This window comes from Leopardus geoffroyi, chromosome D4, assembly GCF_018350155.1.
Source record: "Leopardus geoffroyi isolate Oge1 chromosome D4, O.geoffroyi_Oge1_pat1.0, whole genome shotgun sequence".
NCBI classification, from domain to species: Eukaryota; Metazoa; Chordata; class Mammalia; order Carnivora; family Felidae; genus Leopardus; species Leopardus geoffroyi.
This window is the reverse complement of record NC_059342.1, coordinates 17775235-17801887: the sequence shown is the minus strand read 5'-3', so window position 1 is coordinate 17801887 and position 26653 is coordinate 17775235. Positions and strand designations below refer to the sequence as shown.

General features: G+C 46.8%; 1 protein-coding gene and 2 long non-coding RNA genes across 5 annotated transcripts in view; 1 reads left to right on the top strand and 2 right to left on the bottom strand.

The window, feature by feature from the left end:
* Window positions 1–26653, bottom strand: part of PCSK5 (proprotein convertase subtilisin/kexin type 5) — a 460872-nt gene that overhangs the window by 379531 nt on the left and 54688 nt on the right. The window lies entirely within an intron of this gene.
* On the bottom strand, window positions 17110–19658 carry LOC123593023. Its single transcript, XR_006710059.1, has 2 exons — window positions 17698–19658; window positions 17110–17494 (listed from the first exon to the last, which is right to left on the bottom strand). It is a non-coding gene; the product is annotated as an uncharacterized LOC123593023 (long non-coding RNA).
* Window positions 19724–24856, top strand: LOC123593025. The gene is made up of 2 exons (XR_006710060.1): window positions 19724–19825; window positions 24366–24856. It is a non-coding gene; the product is annotated as an uncharacterized LOC123593025 (long non-coding RNA).

The following is a 26653-nucleotide window of genomic DNA, read 5'->3' as shown; positions in this document are numbered from 1 at the left end:
TCATTAAAGTATGTGTTCAGAGGAGGTATTCTAGTCTTGAAACCTTACTCCAGTTAGTAAGTAAACTGGTCATTAGTGAGTTACTCAGTGTTGACATTGTTTTTTGACTGGAGTCACGCTTTAAAAAGAACGAGTCCGGGGCGCCTGGGTGGCTCAGTCGGTTAAGCGTCCGACTTCGACTCAGGTCACGATCTCGCGGTCCGTGAGTTCGAGCCCCGCGTCGGGCTCTGGGCTGATGGCTCGGAGCCTGGAGCCTGCTTCCGATTCTGTGTCTCCCTCTCTCTCTGCCCCTCCCCCGTTCATGCTCTGTCTCTGTCTGTCTCAAAAATAAAAATAAAACGTTAAAAAAAAAATTAAAAAGAACGAGCCCAATTGTTTGAAGTCTGCGTATTCCAGAGAGCTACTTGTGAACAAGATAAGCATTACTGTTTATCTGATGGAGGGATGTCACTCCATATGCTTGGGACAGGCACTTGGAATCCTCTTTAATGACTGCCAACATCAAAGGCTTATATTAGAGAATCATCTAGTCGGGAATACGAGGAACCACACCATTTCTGGAAGGTCACTGATAAGGAAATAAATACCTTATGTGCACTCAGAACAGTGTAATCGAAGACAATACAGGCCCAAGTGAAAAACTTTAAGTGCCGAAACATTTTACGATTAGTCGGCTTTCTCCCACGGAACCAAACTCCTAGAAGTGTGCCACGATTTAATCCCATGCTCCTTTGTTTGGTGGAAAACTCATGGTATTATTGGTCCAACTGCATTACTTACTTTCAAAGAATTAAAGTCCTATTTCTTGGGGCGCCTGGGTGGCTCGGGCGGTTAAGCGACCGACTTCGGCTCAGGTCATGATCTCACGGTCCGTGAGTTCGAGCCCCGCGTCAGGCTCTGTGCTGACAGCAAGGGGCCTGGAGTCTATTTCAGATTCTGTGTCTCCCTCTCTCTCTGCCCCTCCCCTGTTCATGCTCTGCCTCTCTCTGTCTCAAAAATAAAATAAACGTTAAAAACAATAAATAAATAAATAAAAATAAAGTCTTATTTCTCACCTTAAACTATTCCACTGTTATTCTAACTTCTAAATGTTTAATTTCCTAACTTGCTCTCCGTTTTTTTTTTTTTTTTCCTCCTCACTTCTGAGAAGATGATGTGTGAACAGGAAATATACACAGTTGCATCCAACTAAAGCAGTAAAATTTATACCCCACCCTCCAGGGCCTTGCGTCCATTTGTCTGTCCAGTCTCAAAATATTATATAAAGTACTACTACGAGGCGGGCACTGTTCTGGATGCTGCAGAATGGCATCGAACAAAATAACCAACTTCCCACCTCACCTTCAGGCAGTTTCCATTCTAGTTGAAGATGGACCATAAGTATGCAAGGAAATAAAAGATTGTGTACCATTTTCTCATGGTGCAAGAAATAAATAACACGAGGTAATGGAGATTTTGACAGAGGGGGCTATTCTAGGTAAGGTGGTCAAGAAAGGCCTCTTTGACAGAATTCTGAATAATAAGGACCCAGCCATACAAATGTCTCAGAAGAAAATACTATAGGCAACGTGAGTCGTTAATACAAAAATCCCTAGGGGGACCAGAAGTCTGTACTTTTGTCTACAGCTCGTCCATAGGCCACAGATGTCTATGGTAATCTGGTCAACTAGTTCTGGGCTTGTCGGTGGCAAAAATATGATCTCGAAGAAAACACACGTTCAAGGTGGGCATGTCCCCAAGGCCCCACCAGTTTCTCAGCTGATGGGAACAAACTCAGCTGAAAGAAGGCTAAACAAGGCCCTCAGCAGGGGACCCTCTCGCCTATATCTAGGGACTAGTTAGTTCCTATAAACTTGTCCAGTAAGGTGCTCTGACGCAGATTCTGACCGTTCAACTGTTACATCAAAAACCCCAAGTTCAATGTAATCTAAACACCAGAGAAATTATTAAATGCTTTCTGGGATAGCAAGGGTCCCAAGTACAAAGCAGTCAAGCATAAGGGAAGGGTAAAGGCATATAACGTGGAACCTACTGCTCTATAGATCTACAGAGATGGGATCGTTTCCCCCACCTCACCCAGTCTAAATCTTAGAAGCAACAAAATCAGTGTCCACAATTAATGTGGATAAACGCAGAAGAATTAAGGAACTGTCGACGTGGGTCGAGAACCTGGAACGTGACGGCAGATACCGGCAATCAGTTCAGAACTGGCAAGGACCAAAGGCTAAATAAAGTCGATGGATCCCACGGTGCTAGTGATACATTCTCCCAGTGACAAAGAGCATCGCCAATATTTTAATGGTCAAGGACTCATCCACAGTCAAGGCACACCGCAGACCAAGTGCGATTTTAAGAGCAGTCATGGAGGGAGAAATATAAAGATCAAGGAAAGGACTGGAAACCAACTAACTCAAAGGTAAGTAAGAAAAGGTGGCAAACTGATAAGAAAAAAAAATGCTAGGACATCGTTCCTTAAAGAAAACTTGTTTTTAAGCATTTAAATGAAGGCTTTGCCCATCCTGGCCACTAGTAATAATACCCATTAGCAACAGTTTCTTCCGGACTTTCAATGATAATATATTATTTTTGCTTTATCTTGTCTTTCTAGGAAAGCTAATCTTAGCAGATTTCAGGTTAATTTTCCCATTGATGGGTCACTCTCTAAACATTCTTAAAATCCCTTGAAGGCAAGATACGTATTTCATATTTGTCTCAAAGGTAATGCATTTGTTTCTTGAGACAAGTCGAATTTGTTCTTTCGGGCGGGGGGAGAAAGCTTCCTATTCCTACTCATGCCAAAATGTTTTCCAATGGGTAAAACAGAATTCAATTTCTGTTAAAAAAAAAAAAAAGTGTGTGTGCACGTACATGTGCACAGATGCACCCAGCACATGGGATGTGGTTATTAAAACGAAAAACTGGTCATGTGAATTCATTAGAATCCTTGGTGAACGGCAAGATTATTTCCAAAGAATCTTGCGTATTCTAACTTGGATTTCGGTTTTTTTCTATTTTAAACTTTAGGATAATTAATTTAAGCAATGAGAGGAAACTTGAAAACGATTTTGATTGCTTAGAAGTTTGAAAAGGAAATAGAATTCTGAAGTATCTAAAATTAATCCTACATGTCTAAATGCCACCCAGGGTTAAAGTCACACTTTTGATTAAATGCAATCTTAATTCAGGGATTAAACTCGAACAGCACATAATTCCCTCCAGCTTCACTCTGGGATCAAGATTATCACTGCACTAAAAATACAGTGGCATGACTTCATTCTATATGTGTTTGTTTTTTGAATAATCTTCCTCTAAGCAATTCGAAAGCCAGGGCAACGGAATAAAATCTATTCAACATGTAAAGTAAGTTACATCTCATTCTGCCTTAGTAAAGTTTGAGGCGTCTGAAAGAATGCCATTTTACCTTAAAACTAAGTGTTAATCACTCGATGGATTTTGGTTCTCTTTGACCAGTCCTGCAACCCTGTGTATCAATCGTTCAAGATATTCCCAGACCCGTACTTGCAAAAATTGGATGCCCTTGCATAGCAAGTGGATACAAAGACGAGCATTATTTTGTAGAGAGGGGAGAAATTGTTCAATTCAGCTGAGATTAATATGAAAAGGGGCAAATGCTGGCAAGGGAAAGGGCGTCATTCTCATTATTTCTCCACACAGAGGACATGGGGTGATCTGCTAAATCTCAAAAGTATGTCAGCTTCTTGCCTCTTCATTCCATGGCTCACAAACAACGATCGTGAAAGTTATATTCACATGGGGGGGGGGGGGGAATACTCTCCCCTAGTGACTAATTTGGCTCCAGTGCACATACGGTCTTATTCTCCTCGCTATTTCAACATAAATAACAACAGCGTTTGCTTCTCAATTTCCATGGGCCCTACTGCTCCAATTTTGATCACAGTGAAAAAAAATCTGAGGGGGTGAGAGGGGGAGTCCATAACTTCAGAACTGGACACGTAAAGTTTTAATATCCTCAGTTTAATCCTTTTTTTTCCCAACGTGAGGCATTCTCAATATTCCGGTAGCTTCTGATATTTAACCTCTCGCTTTTAAATCTCGTCATTGTCAAGATTTCAAATCTCGGAGATCCAGAAACTATCGATTATGATGCTGGTGAGCTCTATAGAGCTATGAGTCAAATGTAGGGGGTGGATTAGAAGTCAAGGTTTTGGGGCACGTGGGTGGCTCCGTCGGTTAAGCGTCTGACTCTTCATTTTGGCTCAGGTCATGATCTCGCAGCTCGTGAGATCAAGCCCTGAGCTGGACTCCAAGCTGAGCTTGGAGCCTGCTTGGGATTCTCTCTCTCTCCCTCTCTCTTTCTGCCCCTCCCCTGCCCACGCACATGCGCACACACTCTATCGCTCTCTCTCAAAATAAATAAATAACCCCCCCAAAATAAATAAATAACCCCCCCCAAAAAAGTCAATGTGTTTTCTTCCTCCTGCTGCTAGGAGATAAATATGCAATTTTAGGGGCAAATGCATCAAGTGTGCATAAGCACTCTACATTCTTGAGGTTCATCTAAATGGTTCATCTGAAATGAGCTCGAAAATCCGTAAGTCAGTAAATGTGCAAAGTCACCGGTGGGGAGAATAAAGAACCCCCTTGCCCCCGCCATGGTGGGGTCCCAGAGAGCAGAGAGATAGGAGAAAGGTCAATCTTCAGAACGGGTCTCTGACTTGGGTTTCTATTATATTCCTTTTTTTTTTTTTTCCCCGGAACTCTAACCTTATAGTTGGCAGGGAGGGCAGGGGTGTTTTGCAACGAAAACACTGGAATTGTGGCAGCTCTTAAACACCATCATCACCCTCTGAAATATTTAGCAAACAGCTACTTTGGTCAGGGTGGGGGAGAAGCATGCCTTTGAGCCTCAGGGAAAAATACCGTCCAAAAATCCCTGGGCCAGACGGGAAAGGGATTGGCATCTTCTCACCTCGATCCAGTTGCCTGAAGCAAACCGAATGTTTTCTCAATCTCGGGCCTGCTCCCTCACCTCGGAAACCACAGATGAGGCTTCCAACAAGGTGGTGCTTGACAAAACCCGCAGGTCAGCGCGCAGAATCGTCTGGAGCTGGACCCGATGGATGAGGGCACCGGCCGCAGCGGCCGCCTGCCCCCCGCGAGGGCGAGGCGGAGCCCGCTCCCAGCTCCTTGGCGGCCCGCATGTCACAGCAGACGGGTGCCAAGTCACTCCACCGGGCCTCCGGCTCCCTGAACTCGTAATTCATACCCACCACAGTCAATTACAGGAGCCCCGGGGCCGAGGCTTGAGGAAGGAGGGAGAAAACACGTTTTCATCACTGTCATCAACCCTGACACATTTTCAGCGTGAAGACCCGGGAGCTGCAAGTCTGTCCCATCAAGCTGCCTTCTTTCCTGCTGTGTGTTCTGGATGGCCCAGCGGCCACCCCCTCCCCAACCCCCCCCAGTCTGTTGTGTCAAGTTCATGGGAATCTGATGCATTTACTGCTCCCGCGGGCAATTCGCAGCAATTCTCTCTAGGCACCACCCCCTCCTCCAGGGGGTTCCACTCTGGCACATTGGGGCTGGCAGCCGGCCTGGACCACGGTCCCAGAAACCCTCCCGAGTCTCGGCCACTTGAGGAAGGGCCATCAAAACCATGGCACCTGCGAAGCACACTTCCCAGGGACGTCGTTCGGTAGGACGCTTAGCAGCGCGGTGTCCTGGTGAGGGAAGGCACAGGATGAGAAGGGAGACGAAGGGCTAGCGTTTGAGGATTACGCCTGGATTTCATGGCAGTCCCGCAGTGGGGGTGAGGGTAGCCTCTAGGACTTTCTCCCGCCCCCACAAGCAGCCTCGTGGTGCCTTGCCCAGAGCAGGTACCCAGTACGGGTTTCCAGAAGGAATGGCTGCATTAACTACTCTTTTAGGAAAGTGATACTTGGGAATCCAGCCACTCTCCGGCCCCACACATGTAAGGAAAAGCAGAAAAGCCAGCTCTAGGAGTAAGGAAAGGGGAGGGAAATAATTTTATGTCATTTTCAGATGGGAGCCTCTGGATTTAGGCTCAGGATAAACCAAGGAAGTGACTGTTTGCTGAGCTAAGGAAGAAATCACAGAGGGAACGCTGGTGGGTTTTTCCAGTGCTTTGACTTCCAACGGGTAGAGAAATCCTTGGCCATAAGACTTGGGAAGCACGCCCATCTGTTTTTGTTTTTGTTTTTCATGCTCTGTACAAAATAAAATCTACCTATTGTTTCTTTAATGCCCCCCAACCGTCCCATGAAAAGATCATCCTTTTACTAGTGGGGAAACTGAGGCACAGGGAGACCAAGTCACAGGACAGCAGGGGACCTGAAGTCATCCTGATTAGGTAAATCCATGCCAACGTCTGTTTCTGTGGAGCACAGAAGTGCCCTTGTCAAATATCCTCTCGGCTGACGGGAACAGGTTGGGGGTCCCATCTTTTTTCTCCCCCTTTGGGCCATCACAGCATTTCTAGGCCTGGAGCTTAGTCAAAGCTGATCCCGTTACTATAACTAGAAGCTTTGTTGGGTGAAGGGCGAAGGAAGGAGGGAAGAGAGGACAGAAAATGGAGTAATACTGAAGCTTTTATTGCTATGCAAGCAATTGTGCAGGGGTCTTCAATTATTCAGCTGGAAGCATTTTAAAATGGGTTCAGACACTCATTGAGTCTGCAAATGGCAAGAGAATTATCTGAGGAGTGAAACATAGAAATCTGATTCAGGAAGAGAATTCTTTTTTTTTTTTTTTAGTTTATTTATTTATTGGCGGGGGGAGGGGCAGAGAGCAAGGAAGAGAGAGAATCCCAAGCAGGCTACGTGCTGTCAGCATAAAGGCCGATGTGGGACTTGACCCTGAGAACAGTGAGACCATGACCTGCACAGAAATCAAGAACTCAGTGCTTAACCAACTGAGCCACCCAGGCGCCCTTAGGAAGAGAATTCTTAGGACAACGATGACAGAAATCCTTTTTCCCTCAAGGGCACCTTCTGACTTGTAATTTAAGAGCATATAAAGCACAAGGCCTAAAAATTTCCCAAATAAAAAAACAAACAAACAAAAAAATTAACTCGTTATGAGTAAAATCCTTAAGTACCCAAGTGCTCCGAACTAAACTAAACGGACGAGATTAAAGAAGACATGACGTTTGCTGATTAAAAGTGGGGTTTCTCAAGTCCAAGGAGCCTGTGCTGGAGACTTCTCCCTCGTCCACTGAAAAAGCAGCCTAACCTGAGATGAGTTATCTACCCTCTGAACATAAGATGGGGAAGGTTATTGAATGTGGAGAGTAAATGCGCAGATTCATGCCCAACACTTAGCACAGTTCTTGGCACGACAATACCTACCGTGTCACCGTGGCGGTTTATCGGTGTGCACAATGATGCCCCCCAAGGAGTGGACTTCTTTTGTTAGCTCAAGAGCTACAAACTTCAATTTAGTCCCAGATGACCAGAGCGAGACACTGAAGGTGGAAGTTTTATAAAAGCACACTGGACTAGAAGTCAGGAGATCTGTATTATCCAGCCCTGTTACCTCTTTGATTTCCATTTCCCTATCAGCTTAAAAGCTGAGTTCAGATTAGTGATTTGACCCCAAGGCTTCAGAAAGTGGCCACCAAAGCCAACAGGGCCAAAGTAGGCCACGTCTGGAATAAAGTGCTCTGCTTCAAACCAGAGAAGAGACTCAAAGGATCTGAGATTCCATGTGGTTAGTAAAATTCTGTGGGATCTCTGAAGGTTTTAGACCTATGTTTTGTCTAGCATTAGGATGGTTTGCATTAACCTTCAAGAACTGGCATCCAGATCAGTAAAAATAATAAATAATAATAATAATAATAATTCTAGCTGTTTTAAGATTTTCCACTGATGAGCTGCTGAAGATAAACTGCCCAATCATTTTGTTCTCAAGGAGTAATCAGCAGGAGCCTTGGGTTGAAGACTGGAACCAAGGCAAGCTATGTGGATGCCAGAATTCCACTGAAGGCAGCCATGATGTTTCCCATCCAAGTGGATTTCCGGACTCTTCGTAGAACAATTCTAAGGAACACAAATGTCTTAGAGTTTTCCAAAGCCGTGTTCAAAAAAGTAAGTAATGTACATAATGCTATCTGTGGCAATGTAAATATTTAAATAAGCTCACCATAAAAAAGGTCACAAAACGATTCCACAAACCGTATCAAATGGCCCCTACCGTTGACAAGAGAGCTGTTACGTCTGCTGTGGGAAAGATCAGATCTGACCACGTTTCAGCATTTCCTTAGCCATATCCCGAACTGAGACACTCATTTTCTCCTATCTTTCTCACTGAGATCCTTAATCATCCTGTTGGGGTTTCTATAAAGTTTGGCCCTTGTTTCATTCATCTTCCAAGTACTTGCCGGGGGACCTAAGTAGGTAAATTCATCCCAGCACCTTCTGGGTGAGGGTGTCTTTCCTTCCAAAGTACTTTCTGAGCACCCATGCCTATCTCTACCACAACTACAATTAAAAAGCATTTTAAGTATCTGCCAGGCTTCTCCACGAAAACACGCATTCACAGAAGGAAGAGACCAAATTTTCCCTATCAGTGTCCTTGGCATTTGGCAGATTACTTGGCTGACAACGGATGTGCAGTAAGTGCTTGCTAAGTGAATTAACCTGCCTGTTAATAATACACGAAGAATATAGAGGACTTTGTAACAAACTCAGACTGGCGGCCAAGGCCACTTCCTGAGAACCGGTCTTGTTCCCGCGACTGCCTTCAACCCTTGTTTGATACAGGTAGCCTTTCCTAAACTGGCCAATCGACTTGATTTCGGCGCACCTTCGTTGAGCACCTATTAGGTGCCAGGCACCGGTGTTTTACGGGTCACTCCACCAACAAGCCTCTGACTTCCTGGAGCAAGGCAGACCATTTAGTTAATTGCTGGCAATTAACTGAAGGGCGGGGCCCGACCCTCCAGCGCCCACAGCCCACTGGGTGGACTTATTACAACACCAAGGAGCAACAGAGGACTCCCCCCCCCCCCCCGCCCCGCCCTTGGTCCCTTCTTGCTCCGAAACTTTCTATGTTACAACCTTTGGAAAGCTTCAGCATGGCTCTACACTGTGCTGTGTGAAGTGGGTCAACATTACACAAACCAGGAATCCTAATCCTAAGGGAGTGCGGGTAAAAGTTGTACATCTCAAGCACATCATGGTTGCTTCGGGGCTCTGGCTAAAAACTGCCACCTTCCGTCTGTAGTAAGACTCCAGAAGAAAATGGATTACCTCCTCCCCCTTGGAGTTTATCTGTTTACCGAGGCTGACTGTGACCAGACTGAGAGCGTCAGAAGCCAGACGGCCGGCAGAAGGAAGTTTTCCTTTACGTGAAAGACAGAACTTGCAGTGACGAGTGGTTCCGCACCATGTGTTGTATGGAAATAGGGCAGGCAAAAGGAGACGCCCCGAGCCTTTGTTGGAGGAAGCGACACCTACTAGGTAACCCTGCCTGACTGGACCAGCCTCATTATCAGTCACCTCATCCTGTGACATCCTGTGACACACTGTTGTGACACAACGTGCAAGGTACACAACGGGTATTTTGCAGAAAATCGCTCCTTTCCGACGCCCCCAACAGGCTTGGGCAACATCGTCTTCTGTTCACTGACGGATCGTAACAACACGCTGCATTGAATTGTGTTGAAACGTGACTCTGTCTACAGCCAGAAAAGGGAGTTTCGATCCCACAAGGTTGGGATGATGGGTTGGTCTGTTTCTAGGTGGCATACCCAGGAAATATACCCTATCTTACGTAGGCATGTGGGCTCCCGGGTGGCTCAGTCAGTGAAGTGTCTGACTCTTGATGTGGGCTCAGGTCATGATCTCACGGTTCGGGAGATTAAGCCTCGAGTCGGGCTCTTTGCAGACAGCACACAGCCTGCTTGGGATTCGCTCTCTTCCTGTCGGCCCCTTCCACACTTGTACACGCTGGCTCTTTCTCAAAATAAATAAACAAACCTTAAGTGGGCATTTAAAAACCATCGTCGAGGCGAGTGCTACAAGTAAAGACCATGATGTCATTTTTTTCACCGCTGAGCCACCCCGCCCCTTTCAGAACACAATTACATTGTGAGACTTTTCGTTTCCCATTCATCACTGAAAGCAATCCCCAACAGACATCGTGGCCACTTCCCAGTTGTAAACAACGTGCTGAGACTGACTTCTCTGCACACCTCTGGAAAGATCTCTCCTTTCTCTGCCATGCCTCCAAGGTGAGGAAACCATAGCCCTTTGCAGTCCTGCCTCAGCACTGGCTGATCCGCACCCAGAGCATTAGCCCTGGAGTAACTTCTAGTTGCACTGGCTGATACGAGGGCTAAGGGCCCAGAGCAGCCGACACGGCCTCGTAAGGCGAACCCTTTTGAGAGGAGGGACAAGCTCCTTGTTTCTACACTTGTCATGCATCCCCTGCTGCCTCTAAGGTGCCCTCAATGGCCCACATGCTGGGTTCTGCTTCCTAACTACGAACCACATCACCAACTGGGAATCCACGGCCATCGGGTGGCAGTCGGGCAGCTCAGGATTATTGTTCTTCCCAAGAATTCCCTCCTTTTCTGGGATGGGGGACTTAAAAAGAGCAAACAGCTAGCTTTCTACATCTACTAGTTTTTGCTTCATACACCTAAGAAAGGGGGAAAGAGCCTTACCGAGAAAAAGTCTCCCACAAGCACGTGCTAAAAGGTCAAAGGTGCATTTCCGGTGTCCTACCACGGATTCTTTGCTGTTTGGGCAGGGATCTTCAAGATTATCTAGCTCAACCCTTTCGTTGTACAAATGCGGAATTTGAATCCGAGTGAGGTTACACTTTATTTGTGCTAAGAAAGGCCTTCCTCCTCTTAGGCCTGCCCTTTGGCCACCATGACACATTCTAACATTTGACGCTTGGCTTTTAGTGTAATTGAACCAATCTGGGTGAGGACACCCTCCCCTCCCCAATGTGAGCAAGAAGAAACAAAGGGGCTACTTAGAACAAACTTGTAGCTTTCTATAATTTGACAATACACTGCTGATTTGGAATATGGGCCTACAAGGAAATAGCCTTGTTACCCATAGCCGGCAGATAGGCAGTGCGGCCTTAATTAAGATGTGAAGCCGAAACGAACCATGAATTAATAATGGCATCCATCAAACTGAAATTCTACTGTTATTAGTCATGCATCGGTATTTGTGGGCTTTGTTCCCTCAGTCATTTGTAAACACGCACACACCTAGTAACCATCAAATATCAAGGACAAACAACCTCGGCGCGAGAGAAGCCCAGATTCCAGGCTCAGCGAAGCGGCCAGTCTTTGGTGGGGTAGGGCTGACCACCCCACAACTCACTCCACTGTCGGCCTTTATTTCCCCCCCCCCACAACTGTGTTCTAAGCACAAGTGTTATTTACTTGCTTTTATCGCAAGATGTGTGTAAAACATTCAAGAACACGGAGATAATGTCAGGAAGAGTGCCTTGAGAACACTCTCAATTCCATCCAACACATCGGCCAAGCAATAAATGGTCACGGTCTTGAGGTAAAAAATATCAAGAAAAATCAGGGCGCCTGGATGGCTCAGTCGGCTGAGCATCGGACTTCAGCTCAGGTCATGATCTCACAGCTCGTGAGTTCGAGCCCCACGCTGGGCTCTGTGCTGACAGCTCAGAGCCTGGAGCCTGCTTCATATTCTGCGTCTCCCTCTCTTTCTGCCCCTCCTCCACTCATGCTCTGTCTCTCTCTCTCTCTCTCTCTCTCTCTCAAAAATAAACATTAAAAATTTTTTTAATATCAAGAAAAATAAAAACATTACAAGAAACTCTCAGAACGCCCAACCTGTTGGTATTCTTGCCAGAGGACTTTCATCCTGTTACGATGTGACCTACCTAGGTATGGAATTTAGAGTTTGTCTGGTCTCCTGGCCCACGTCCTCCTCCTAACCCACGCACGGTTGAGTGTGCTCTCGAGATGCGGGAGAACAACGCAACCTCCAGGGTCCACAGATTTGCTAAGAACCACAACGTCAGCCCCAGGCACGCTACCTATATAACCTCTGACCCTCTCCATAAAAGGAAAGGTTGGATGCCATATCCATTTCTCAGACTGGGAAACTGAGATTCAAAAGGCTACGCAAAGTGTCCAAGGTCACCCACGAGGGTACGAGAGCTGGCACGCACACCTACTCGTAAGCCCATGCTTTTCCACTACGTTCTACACGACCGTTGAATTATTCTTCAACCCAAAGTAAAAATGAACTCAAGCAAATGCTCCTAACACTGGCCGCCTCTCCCTTGCCTGGCACGAAGTCTGCACCTCGTTAAGTTGGCTAAGATCTGCCGCTTAAGAGCGACATGTCAAGACGCTCTGTATAGCGGACATGGTCAACGAAATGATTCAGGTAAAGATGCCCCTCTACAGCTCCTCTTCCACGTTGCTTATTCTAAACACGAAAGCTCCTTAGATTTTCACCGTAAATTGTTAGAGCTAGAAATCTGAGAGTCATTTCAGAGGAAAGCTGTGATCTCCGTGGGTTTGCCAAAGTCTGCAGCCCAGAAGAGCCAAGATTATGTTATTTTTGTCCCCCCAGAGTGGTGTTAGCAGAGTGATCTCTCGATTCGGTCGGATAAAGATTCCCCAAACGCTAACCTGGGAGCCCTGGCCTAGTCTGGTCTTTTAACTTCGCTTTTAGATGGTCATTTTTATTAAAAAAGAGAAAGGTAAATAATAAGAACAGTGCGAATGCTAATAGCCGCATTTTTATCAGGGACCTTCTGTAAGACAGGGTATATAAATCCTGTTGTGTAATCCCCGTGACGGCCCTAGGAGGTGGACTGGCAGCGTGCAAACGAGGAAATTGGGACTCAGAAAGGTTTAGTTCTTTGCTCGTGTTCCCCCAGCTAGTAATCGGCAGAGCAGGATTCAGACCACACCTGCCCCCACAACCCACTCAGTGAACCATTACACATGCTGTTTCTTACGAAGTGAGACGGGACCAGCACCGGATGCCAAAAGGCCCGTTCAGGACTCTGCTGTCACTCATCGCTTTTGTTGGTCCCCTTTTAGTCTCAGCCAGCCTCAGGGGTGATGTCTTACCAGCTCCCTGACCCCCGCTGATAGGGCCACTCTCTACAGATGGGGCAAATTATGTGTGCCCCTCACAAATGCTGGTTCTCAGTCCACTTCCAAATCTCCGCTGAGACCCCCTGGGGCAGAGCACGATGCATTACGTAGCCCAGGGCATCCCGTCCCTTTCCAAAGGGAGGCGGCACGGAGGTGCCAGGCGCACACCCCAGGGCCACGGTTTAAACCTGCTCTGCATTCTGCTATGAATACCCAGCCGTCCAAACGGAAAGTGCTTTGACTCCTATGGAAGAGTCGCGCTGTCGCATTCCTAGCCCTGAACGTCTAGCAGGTTCCTCCAGGAAGAGGAATCTGCCAACGGACTCTCGCCCCATGCGCTGGCCGATTGCCTGGCCCCCGGCCCAGCTGGATCGGAGCCTTGCCAGGCCTGGTCGCGAGCCAGTAGCTCTGTCTACATCCTCCTTTTGACCCGGGAGCTCAAGGAGTCTTTCAAAATGAGCTAAGGGAAGCACAGGGAGCACCACCCCTCGGCTCCCAGATCAGAGACCCCTTCTACGATCTCTCTCGGCTCTCCCTCATCCCTCCAGGCTCAACTGTCACTTTATCTAGGACCACCCCCTCCTGCCACCAACCATACTCTCCAAACGTGGCCTCCCTCCCCACCCGGTGCTCCAGCACCCCCCCTCCCCAGGCATAACTGGTTCCCAGGACTTACCACAATCTGATCTCATGCTGACTATTTATGCGTATCCATTTATTGTCATCCTCCCACAGGAACCCCGCGCTCTGCCAGGGCAGTAACCTCCCAGCCTCCGTGCCTATCGTCTGTGGTGAGCGTAGCCGGGAGGCACTGTGGGCCATCAGGGCCCGAACCAGTGCTATCCAATAAAAAGAGAATGCAAGCCACGTGTTGCCGATCTCAAATTCACCAGGGGCCACATTAAGGATGCAAAACGAAACAGGTGGCATAAATTTCAATAATATTCTTTAGCCCGGGACATCCAAACTGTAGCCGTTTCATCATGTGAGCAATACAGACATTATTAAACTTTTTGAATTTTTAAAAAATTGTTAACGTTTACTTATTTTTGAAGGAGAGAGGGAGAGCGACAGAGCACGAGCAGGGGAGGGGCAGACAGAGAGGGAGACGCAGGATCTGAAGCAGGCTCCAGGCTCCCAGCTGTCAGCAGAGAGCCTGATGTCGGGCTCGAACTCACGAGCTGTGAGATCGCGACCTGAGCCAGAGTCGGACGCCCAACTGACCGAGCCACCCAAGTGGCCCGTGATACAGAATGAGATATTTTATGTTCTGTTTTTTGGTTCGAAGTCTTCGAAATCAAGTATGTGTTTCACACAACCCATCTCAACTTGGGAGACAACATTTTCATCGGCAATACGTGATCTTTATTTAGATTCCATAAAACTGACCCGTGAAATAGACTCACATATCCAAGCTGTATCAAACACACGTAAACGTTTCCTGATAACTGAGTCAAGATTAAGTTTTCAAATTTAACGTTAACAAGTAAAATTAAAACTTAGGTGGGGCGCCTGGGTGGCGCAGTCGGTTAAGCGTCCGACTTCAGCCAGGTCACGATCTCGCCGTCCGTGAGTTCGAGCCCCGCGTCGGGCTCTGGGCTGATGGCTCGGAGCCTGGAGCCTGTTTCCGATTCTGTGTCTCCCTCTCTCTCTGCCCCTCCCCCGTTCATGCTCTGTCTCTCTCTGTCCCAAAAATAAATAAACGTTGAAAAAAAAAAAAAAAAAAAAAAAAAAACTTAGGTTCCGCAGACATACGAGCCCCGTGCCAAGGGCATAATGGCCACCTGTGGCTGGTGGCTGCCATTGGTGACCGATTGGTGGTCCTCATCGATGAGAGGCCTTAAATTTTTTGAACTTTCTCTGGATCTTAAATCACTTTCCAGGAAGTGGAAATCACTTTCCACGCAGTCTCAGATCATTTCCGCGTACCGGTACGCCAGCCTCTCTCTCTCTTGCCAGGAATGGGAGATAAGGCCACATAACAGGCCCTGGATGCAACGGGGAGGCGTGGACTTCGGGCTCAGCTCAATCACAAAGACTCAATTCAGTTCAGCGGCAACAAAAACTAGGCGAGTCAGGGACGATCCCAAGCCACACAGCAATTCTGTTTCATTAGCGGCTGCTGCCTGATGCAGCCCTTTGGCACTGAACCACTTTCCACTTTTCATCCTACTTGATCGTGGACATATTTCAGTTTCCCTTATGAGCTAGACAATGACTTGGGGCAGAGAGCCTTATCCATCACTGAGCAGGGAGACAAGAGGTCCCCACCGGACCAGCACAATTGCGGTTCAAGCCCGGTGTGCTGGTATCGTCTGCAAAGTTCTGGATGATTCTTAGGCGTCGTGGAAGCTCCGAGAAGGAGCTCCTGGCAGGCGCTTGGGAAACAGCTGTTGGGTATTAATGGGCTGGAGTCCTGAGAGCGCCTGACGCTCACCTTTGACCTTCTCTGAAACTGTAATTAGGGGGCGTAACACAGAAATGCAACCCTGTGATACGGAAAAAGCCTAAATTGGCCTTTATGCTAACAAGATTCCACTTCCAGTCCTGGGCATTTTAAATTTCCTTTTGCTCTTCCGTGGTCTTTCCTTAATCAGACCTTTCCCTGGTGATCACACGCCCTCTGTTTGCCCTGAATGTTAACATTAGTTTTTCCTCTGATACTTTCCCTCTATTGCCTTGCTTTCTTCTCTTTTTTTTCTTTTTTCTTCTTTTCCGTTTCCTTTCAGTGATTAGCTGCCCACGGAGCTTTGGGAGGTCGCTCAGATTTTTCAATCCGACACAAGTCTGGTCTATCGAGCTTCCCTGACCTCTGGTTGTTTCACACCAATCCCGTTCCTCCCTCCGCTTTCATTTCCCCCAACTCGCTGGCTTGTTAGAATGTGACAATTGCTCTGATTGATTCTTCTGACCTGGTTTAAGACATGTAAGCAAAACAAAGATTTGTCGGTTTTCGTTTGATTTTACAGTGGAAAAAGGACCCTAGCTCTAGCCTCTATAATTATCTCCTGCAGCGTCCTTCACTCTCCCATCTTTGCCTTGTATGTAGTGGGTCATCTACACATCTGTCTTCCGCACCCACCAAAGGCAGGAGTTTGACCGTGGACTTCGTTGCTGGGCACGTGAGCCTGAATCCCGGATCCTCTACAAACCAGCTCTATGTGCAAAAGTGCTCATTTCAACCTATATGGAATGAGGATTATGACCCTCTTCTCCGAGGGCTTTGGAATGTTTCAATGAGTCAATACAAGACACAACCACGTCAGACCCATACTGAGTGCTCAGTAACAGACAGCTCTTGTCATTACTGTGAGTCCTTGACCTTTGTCTGCTCATTCTTACTCCTCCCCTGCATCTCGCCCAGGACCGAGCCCTGCACATACCCCAAGTGTCCAAGTAACAGTCTTTGAAGCTGAATGTTTATGGCCGCAAATGACACCAATGGGAGCTGACTCTTACGAGGGTCCTTAAGTTTCACCTGGCAATGTCTCAGTTTGTCCCCTGGTCACAACGTTGGCCCCAAGGGCAGCCACCACTGGGACGTGTACACCTGTCGGCCCCGGGGTACCAAACGAGACGTTCACTGGGTGCCCGCAAGTCCTTCCATAGGTCGGTGGCTTTCTGAAACTTTGCTAGTCTTCTCCCTCAGAGCGTCCTTGTGCCCCTTCGATTTTCCTGTCCGCAGGCCAACTTCCTGTCCCTTAAGGGTTGGTTCAAGGGTCTCCCCTCCTCGGGGAAGATATTCCAGATTCCCCTTTTCTCAGTGTTCCTCCGTGTTGTGGGCATAGTTCTACCAGAGGCCTCACTGCATCGTGCGGTCACCGAGCTTCTGTGTCTGTCCCCCGCGACGGCTAACTCCCTGCGGGCAAGACTCCAAAGCAGAGGTGGAGTGTTGGCTGGATGAACGAGTGAACGAATACACTGCTTTCACATTTACAACACGTCCTTTGCATAAGTTAAATTAACCCTCACACTCCCATGAGTCCTTCTTCTTACATGTCCGTTTTATTATACAGAAGGAAACGTTTGCTCACAGAGCTAAATTCATTTGCCCGACATGTTCACTGAAGAATTAGCTCAGAAGGATGAGTTCTCCTGACTCCGAATCAAGGGTCCAGTCTTCCACGGAAAGACAGTTCTGTGTACACGTTATCTCCATTCATCCGGAAAACGGCCCCGCGAGACACGATACACTGAGGCACAGATTCGAGCTCGTGAACCTCCCACGGGTAGTGGCCACAAGTTTGTGGCCCCTGAGGCTCATGCCTTTCCGCTGAACCAAGCTGTCTCCAGGCCGCACGATTCATAAGATACGCACGGGTACTGAGCAGAATTTCTTCCAGCTCTTGTGTAGAGTTTGTCTGGACGAACTAACCGCTGCTAAGCGTGCAGAGAAAAATGTCGTCATCAGCTAGGTTCATCTCCATTCCCGAACCCCCTTGTACACCAACTGGGGCAGGAGCGAGGGGAGGGTGAGTCCTGAGCACGGCTGAGGCGGGACTGGGTCAAAGCCTGACTTTATTCTGGGCCTCCTTCAGGAGGTCGGTGTGACCCAGGCATCACAGAAAGCAGAGTGGGCTTACCCCAATGTCGACCTCAGACTCGCCGTTGACGATGGGCTGCTTTTCACAATCTTCTTGAATGTGCAAGGCAGTTTTCAATCTCAAGACAAAATTACCTAAGAGAAACGGTCATGCCATACAACCACCGGCAAGCGATTGTTACTCTGGATGTGTACGCTTGTTTCTAATAAGAGGCCAGATTATTAAAACAGAGATATTCTCTCTCTCCTTGCCTAATAGAAAATGTTAGTATCAATATTACCGTGTATTTCAATATGGTGTTTTAAATGCAAAAAAAAAAAAAAAAATGAGATTTGTAAAAGTTAGAACGAGAAAACCAAAAGGCTAGACAGGTTAGAACCTCGGAGGCAGAGATCCACAAGACAGCTAATTAGCAGGATTCTAGAACCTACCGGAGCCACCATTTCCGCCTTCCACAGGGAGATGCAGGACTATTTCTCAGGAGATGGTGGCCCAAATCCTAACACTCTATTCTTGTAGGAAGATAGGAGGAAGGGTCTTTCTTTCTCCCAGGGGACAGTTTCTGATCCTTTGGTACATCCACAAGTCATCAAGTGTGGGAAATTTAAGCTAGAGTCGCTAATTTGTTATTGTAACAACACTCCCTGGTGTTTATACAGCACGTTCCGTTCTGTGACCTCCAAGAATGTTCCGATCCTTTCCACTAAAACGGATGGCGAAACTAAGACACAGAAGACCACCAACACGGTCACCCTGGGGAGCCAAGAGCAGAAGCCACATCCCTTATCCCTCGGCCCACATCCTTCTGCCAGGACTGCCAAGATATGGCGTCCAACAAGACACCATAACCAGAAAAGGAAGGTGGCCCTCACTGAGCACGGGAGCTCGCATCTCGGAAAAGGTGGGGATCTAGGAAACCGCACGACACCCACACTCAACGTGACTTACAACCCGAGAAACAGGCCTAGGGCGAGTCTGTGGACAGCAGCCATTGGGGAAGATGCCAGTGGCTCGTGAGGTCCTCCCAGGAATTTCCCTGCCCCGAGTCTAAGTTGTCACCCCTGATATTTTATCCCCTAAGCTTCAATTTCTGCCAAATTGCAAACCCTCTGGGGAGAAATAATACTTAAGCCATTATTGGCCTGTTGCAACTTCTTGTGAATTACGGCTCTGAGAGTCCGTCTGAGAATCACTGACGAAGGGCATGCGAGCACGCGGAGAAGAGAAAGATGTGCAGATACGGGAGGGCGGGAAGACCAACGAGAGGCAGGCCACCAAGAAAAAAAACCCAACAACAACACCGCCTCCATGTTGTAATCCGGCCCAAGTTCCAAGGTACTGTGTTTTCCTTCCTAACCGATCTCCAGACAGCAGTGTTTTCCAGCCAGACTCCCAATATTTTTATGCAGTTTGCACCTTAAGCTATGCACAGCTCTTTCTAGGGATCTCTGAGGTTTCACAGACGGTCAGCTTGAGTCACTCTGTTACGTCCGTGAGTCGAGAATTATTTCAAGGAAACCTCTGAAGGATATTGACATATTTTCAAACGAGTGATGAGATGTTGAAAGGCCACCCAGAGTGTGGACGGCGCCAGAAGATGATCCAGGAAGTGACCAGAGACACATGGGCTTCGGGACGTACCCGGAACATGGTCTGGACTGCTTGCCTCGGTCACTAGTTTCCCGCCCGGGGCGGCAGGCAGCTTCCCTAAGCCCACGGCTCCTCTCTGACTTCTCCGGAAAACGAGGGCAATGACACCCACAGCCCCACAGCTCTCAGGAGGATGAAAGTAGGTAAGACGGCGGGGAACTTATGAAAAGGGCCGAGCCAGGTTAAAAGGAAAGGGTTCATGCTGAGAATCGCTAAGTAAGCCAAGGCCGGCACCGTAGGTTAACCAGGGGGAACACGCACAGACATCCTTGATCATACTGCGGTCGGCAATGACTATTTTGTAAATGCAGTTGTACTCCCTCTTTATCCACGGTTCTGCTTTCCCCGGTTTCAGTTACCTGCGGGTCACCTGCAGTCACCTGTGGTCCGGGAGCAGATGATCCTCCTTTGGACACAAGGTCAGCAGTAGCCTGATGCGACATCACAGTGCCTACGTCCTTCACCTCCTTCCTCTCATCACGTAGGCCTCTTATCATCTCACGTCAACACAGGAAGGGTGAGTGTGGTACAACAAGATATTTTGAGAGCGACAGAGACCACGTTCATACATTTTTTATTATCATATATCGCTAGAATGGTCCTATGTTATTATGAGTTATTGTTAATCTCTTCCTGGCTAATTTATAAGTTAAACTTTATCATGGGTATGTACGTAGAGGAAGAAATAGTAAATGTAGGGTATGATACAATCTTCAGTTTCAGGCATCCCCTGGGGGTCCTGGAACATAGTCCCAGCGGATAAGGGGAGATAACTGTACAAAAATGTGTTTGCAGATATAGGTAGCCATTGGTATGAATGACTGAAGAGTTAGGGGCAACACAGTGTAGTGCTCAAGAAGGTATAGACTAGGGGCACCTGGGTGGCTCAGTCGCTTAAGCGTCCGACTTTGGCTCAGGTCATGATTTCATGGTCTGTGGGTCCAAGCCCCGCGTCGGGCTCTGGGCTGACAGCTCAGAGCCCGGAGCCTGCTTCAGATTCTGTGTCTCCCTCTCCCTCTCTGCCCCTCCCCTGTTCATGCCCTGTCTCTCTCTGTCTCTCAAAAATGAATAAATGTCGGGGCGCCTGGGTGGCTCAGTCGGTTGAGCGGCCGACTTCAGCTCAGGCCATGATCTCGCAGTTCGTGAGTTCAAGCCCCGCATCGGGCTCTGTGCTGACAGCTCAGAGCCTGGAGCCTGCTTCAGATTCTGTGTCTCCCTCTCTCTGCCCCTTCCCCGCTCATGCTCTCTCTCTCTCTCTCAAAAATGAATAAACATTAAAAAAAAATTAAGAAAAAAAATAAAATCAATGAATGAATAAATGTTAAATAAAAGAAGAAGAAGGTACAGACTGAAAGCTTTGGCTACTTAATAACTATGCCTCCAGCAAGTTGCTCAACCTCTCCAGGTCTTTGTCTTCTCATCTGTAAAATGGGCAGACTAATAATGGCACCCAACTCTTACGGCTGTCAGAGCATCAGATGATTTGAGTTAGCGCATGCATTCTCAACACGAGGGATAGCATCTCGGAGGGTGAAAAAAATCTGAGACATTATAATGGTCTGTGGGTCCCCTAACGCTCAACCTTGCCCGACACAAACTTATTCCCTAGTATTTAATTGTTCTCATCATGGAGAAATTAAATGTAATTCAAATTCAACTTAACTTAGCTCATTTACATTAAATTAAAAATTTTTCCTTAGCGGGGCAAAAGGAAATAAAAGTTGAGAAACACGGAGTTAGTCTACGTAAGGCACTTATAACAGGGCCTGACACATAATAAGTATGCAAGAAATATTTATTATGATGATTTTTATTCTGATGTTTAGTAGACACAGTGGTATCCTGGCTCCAATTCAATGTTATAGTTGAATTAGTTGGAAGCAGTTTGAAACGACCGTTTACGTGTCTTAGACTGTTTAAAATGAAATCATTGAAAATGACTTTACAGTATGTGTGTTGAAGAAGGGGCTTTAAAGACGGAGAGGAGGGAAGCTGATTTTTCAGCCATGCCTGAGAGTCCCAGCCTGGATAATGTCAGTCGTTCTTAATTGCTGCTTTTTACCCGCCTACTTTTTATCTCTGGAAAGAAAAGCGCATGCAGGAGAAAGTGTGGGGCAGGCAAAAAAGGGAAAAACAGCAGAGGCTTTGGCCAAGTGACTGGTCCCTCTGAGTCTGCTCCCTGGAAACAAGTGCCCCTTTCTCAAAGGTTTGTCAAGACCATCAAGTGACAATGCTCAGGAATTGCGTCACGCAGAGCTCAGCATATAGTAGGAGCTTGATAAATACTAGTTCTTTCTTCCAATTACGTATTTTGAATTGGCCTTAGGATGCAGCCGATATTTAGTGTAGAGCTTAAAACATATTTGGAAGGAAGATGTCTGCGGTGAGAAGGAAGGAAGGGAAGGTGGAAAGCAGAAAGGAAGGGAGGAGAGAAGGAGGGAGGGAGGGAGGGACGAGAGGGGCACCTGGGTGGCTCAGTCGTTTGACTCTGGACTTCAGCAAAGGTCACGATGAGACTGCAAGTGTGAGCCCCACATCAGGTTCTGTGCTGACAGTGGAGAGCTGGCTTGAGATTCTCTCTCTCTTCCTCTGTCTCTCTCAAAATAAATAAATGAACTTAACAAAAAAAAGAAAGGAAGGGAGGAGAGAAGGAAGGAGGGAGGGAGGGAGGGAGGGAGGAAGGAAGGAAAGAAGGAAGGAAGGAAGAAGGAAGGAAGGAAGAAGGAAGGAAGGAAGGAAGGAAGAAGGAAGGAAGGAAGAAGGAAGGAAGGAAGGAAGGAAAGAAGGAAGGAATGAAGGAAGGAAAGAAGGAAGGAATGAAGGAAGGAAAGAAGGAGGAAGGAAGGAAGGAAGGAAGGAAGGAAGGAAGGAAAGAAGGAAGGAAGGAAAGAAGGAAGGAAAGAAGGAGGAAGGAAGGAAGGAAAGAAGGAAGGAAGGAAGGAAAGAAGGAAGGAAGGAAGGAAAGAAGGAAGGAAGGAAGGAAGGAAGGAAGGAAGAAGGAAGGAAGGAAGGAAGAAGGAAGGAAGGAAGGAAGGAAGGAAGGAAAGAAGGAAGGAAGGAAGGAAGAAGGAAGGAAGGAAAGAAGGAAGGAAGGAAGGAAGGAAGGAAGGAAGGAAGGAAGAAGGAAGGAAGGAAGGAAAGAAGGAAGGAAGGAAGCAAAGAAGGAAGGAAGGAAGGAAGGAAGGAAAGAAGGAAGGAAGGAAGAAGGAAGGAAGGAAGGAAGGAAGGAAGGAAGAAGGAAGGAAGGAAGGAAGGAATGAAGGAAGGAAAGAAGGAGGAAGGAAGGAAGGAAAGAAGGAAGGAAGGAAGGAAGGAAGGAAGGAAGGAAGGAAGGAAAGAAGGAAGGAATGAAGGAAGGAAAGAAGGAGGAAGGAAGGAAGGAAGAAGGAAGGAAGGAAGGAAGAAGGAAGGAAGGAAGGAAGGAAAGAAGGAAGGAAGGAAGGAAGGAAAGAAGGAAGGAAGGAAGGAAGGAAGGAAGGAAGGAAGGAAGGAAAGAAGGAAGGAAGGAAGGAAAGAAGGAAGGAAGGAAGAAGGAAGGAAGGAAGGAAGGAAAGAAGGAAGGAATGAAGGAAGGAAAGAAGGAGGAAGGAAGGAAGGAAGGAAGGAAAGAAGGAAGGAAGGAAGGAAGGAAGGAAGGAAGGAAGGAAGGAAGGAAAGAAGGAAGGAAAGAAGGAAGGAAGGAAGGAAAGAAGGAAGGAAGGAAGGAAAGAAGGAAGGAAGGAAGGAAGGAAGGAAGGAAGGAAGGAAGGAAGGAAGGAAGGAAGGAATTTCATAGTTCTCATAGAATGTGCAAATAGACACCATTTCAAAGATGTGTAGGCAACCGCTACTGGGCAAAGTGTGCTTTCTCATAATTTTCCTTTCTCCCCAAAGTGCTGTACAGAACTGGTCTTCTGTCAAGAAAGCCCTAGAACAAAACAGGAGGGCAGCTTTGGGGGCCACGCTCCCCATGAGCTGGCTTGATTTCGCTGTCGCACGCTTCCAAGGGGTATGCATGTATTCCCCTTTGGTTTTCCTGAGCACTAAATCCTCTTGATCCATGCAGCCAAACTCCCACTTAACTCTCGTTAATAGTGACGTTTTGGAGAGCCAAGCATTTTAAGTGTAACAAATTGCCATTGTAACCGCTGCAATTATGAGTAAATTTGATCATGAAAGAAGCCAAGGCACTGTAACGCAATAACTTTGTAACAAAGCTATCGTTCTAATAAGGATAAAGCACCACAATGTTTTCCCCGGATGCTTCATCAGCTTCCTTGAATGCTAGAAGTGGGGGAGGGAGACGTTCAAGGAGGCGCTCCCCCTCCCTCCCGGGATGCCCGTTACCCAACGTGTGTGCTTATAAATTCATAAGCAACGTCGAGGTTTACAAACCCCAAGACACATTCTTGACGGTAGTTGAGTGCTGGGGTGACGGATGAACCTCATCTGGACCATGATGTACATATAAAGAGGAATGCTTCCCCGATGATGATCCCAGAACCTGCGCGCATACTCTTACATGGGAGGAAAGAAAACACGCCTATTTCTAGAAACGAAATACGGGTGTGTTGCAAAAGCACGCGGTTTTCCATGTTTCCATGTACCGTTCAGCCACACAATTGCCAACGACCCACGGATTCAGATGGTCTATGATGTCATTCTACTACGAGCTGAAGTTTAGCAGCTTCATACCTTCCAGTGCAATGCTGAATACAAAGTTTTCGGTAACACCCGTCTCCTCCTTGACTCCTGGCTTAAAGCGGGGAGGGAAGCTGACCACCCCACAGGGCTTTACTGAAGCTCCCAAGCAAAATTCTATCTCCACCCTTAACTCTTACCATAGTGATGACACCACATCTTTTTTTCTTTCATTAAGGTCTGATTATTCTTTACAGGTTCCAAAGTACGGGGATTTGATAGATCCTTCATACGTTTCTGGTGAATGCACGAATGAATGAATGAATGAAGCAAATACTTTGCCTTTTTTTATTTTGCTATCTCCAACTCTATTATAAACGGGTGCGCACACACTCACGCACGTAAATAAAACTACCAAATTGTTTCTGCTTTCACAGAAAATGCAAGAAGCAAGAAGAGACAAGCAGGTTTCATCCCAGTAGGCACCTGGCAGCGGCTTCTCACAGTTGGCAGCGAGTTTCTGGCCAAAACAAAAGCACGATCCTATGGTGAAATGCATTCTCTCATCACACTCTCAGCTAACTAAACCCTGCATCAACCTGATTTACTGTTAAGCAACCTGACCTGGTGTAACCTCTGCCACATAGCAACCTGTCGAAATATTTATCGACGGTTGTTAATGCTTCTTGGAGCCCTCCACCCACCCACCCCACATCCCTTTTCCCCAATCTCGCTTTTCCTGCGTCCTCACCATCAAACCTTCACCTTCGGTGCTCAGAACATAACGGTGGAGGATACCACACTTGCTCCGGAGATGAAACTGGAAAAATCAAATGATTTGTCCTGGCCAGCAAAGCAAAATACACCAAACCCACTTCCAAAAAAAAAAAAAAAAAAAAAATCACCCACGAGACAGACATTTTAAACTGGGAAATTCAAAGAGTTAATGATGTATTTTTCAGGTTCCCAAAGTCAAAATGTGCAACGTCATGTCACGCGTACTGACAAGCTGAATCTACAAACTGCAAATTGCACAGGAGTGAGATCACTCAATTTCCCCCACCCCCACCCCCCACCCAAGTCATACAATTCGTACTTCCAGCAACCCCTTGATTGGGCACTTGTCTTGTGTCGGGTTCGGGTAGTGGATGGAGAGCGGACAAATCCCAAAACCTGCATAGTGCAAATCTACCTCATTGCACACTTAGAGACATATTCCATTCAGTTGATCGTAGCTTTACGCATAATCACCAGAACCTGGTGTAACCCAAATGTCCTTCAACTGGGAAATGGAAACAGAAACTGATATACCAACACAACAGCATACTACCCAGCAATAAAATGGAATGAGCCACCGACACAACCACCTGGATGAAATCTCAAATGCATTTTGCTAAAGAGAAAAGTGTCCGGATGCAAAAAAGCTACATGTTACATTATGTCTCTCATATGACATTCTAGAAAAGGCAAAACTATCAGGGGCAGAAATCAGGTCAGTGGTTCTCAGAGCTCGGGGCAGGGGGTGACTCTAAAGGAACCCAAGAGAATTTCCGACGGTGATGCATTTTTGTTGTTCTAGATTTTGACTGGCATAGCTGTGTAAGTGTGGCAAAACTCACACAACTGCCTGCTATAAAAAACAGATTTTACTCTCTGCAAAGGGTAGCTTAATTGAAAATAAAGTTCCTTCAAAACGAATTCACGGTTGGGGAAAAGAAGTCAAACAGTGGTTGTCTCCCCCCAACTGGAAAGGGGCTTGAGCGAAACTTGGGGGGTAATGGCAACAATCTGTACCTTCCAAGGGATCCAGGTTACGCACCTGTATGCGTTGGTTGAATACCTGTGAGTTTCCCTGTATGCAAATTGTATATTAAAAAAAGCTGAAGATAAATAGATTAATGACATGCCCCACCTGAAATATTTAGGAGGACTAGGTGGACATCTGCAATGTACTTCCAAATGCATCGAAAATTCAGATGGATTAATGGACAGATAAAGATGGACAGGTGCAGAGACATGTGACGAAGAAGTATGTTAATGGTAGAATCCAGATACTAAGTACAGTGGTGTTCACTTGGGGCTCTCTAATGTTGTTGTATGCTTGAGAACTATTGTAATAAAGTAGGACAAGAATCAATTCTAAAGAACAAAAATACATATACAATATAATGAGGATTTTCCAGGATTTAGTAACTACATATTCCATTAACTCTTGAAAAGATGCGAGCTATCGTTTTTCCTATGACTATCCTTTTCCCATCAGAGAACATATCATTCAGATTCAAATCCTGTAAATTATGCCACAGATGCACAGCTGTGCCTGTCACTTCACAGGGTTTGTTCAACTACAAACTTGAATTAGACACACAAGGCTGAGCCTGGGCTCTCTTATCCGCTGATGATAGAGGAGAAAACCGACCCTTACAGAATCCTAAGTCCCTGCCACCGAATTAACTCGCGACGCAGGAGCTGGTGCAGAGGGACAAACTGTCTATCATTTCATTCCCAAAGATGTAATCCCAGCGCTCCCCCAGGTCTGAGCTACAGAGTCATAAAACTGAAAAAGGCCAACTTACTTACTGGTGATTCATCTTGTTATCTTCATTTAGGCACACACGGGGAGCCTTTGCCCTCTCGGGGTAATTTGGCATTCTCAGATTCCATGCCAGGCTGGACTCCTGACCCTGTTCCTATCAGTTAATTCCAAATGCTGGTTAGAACTTAT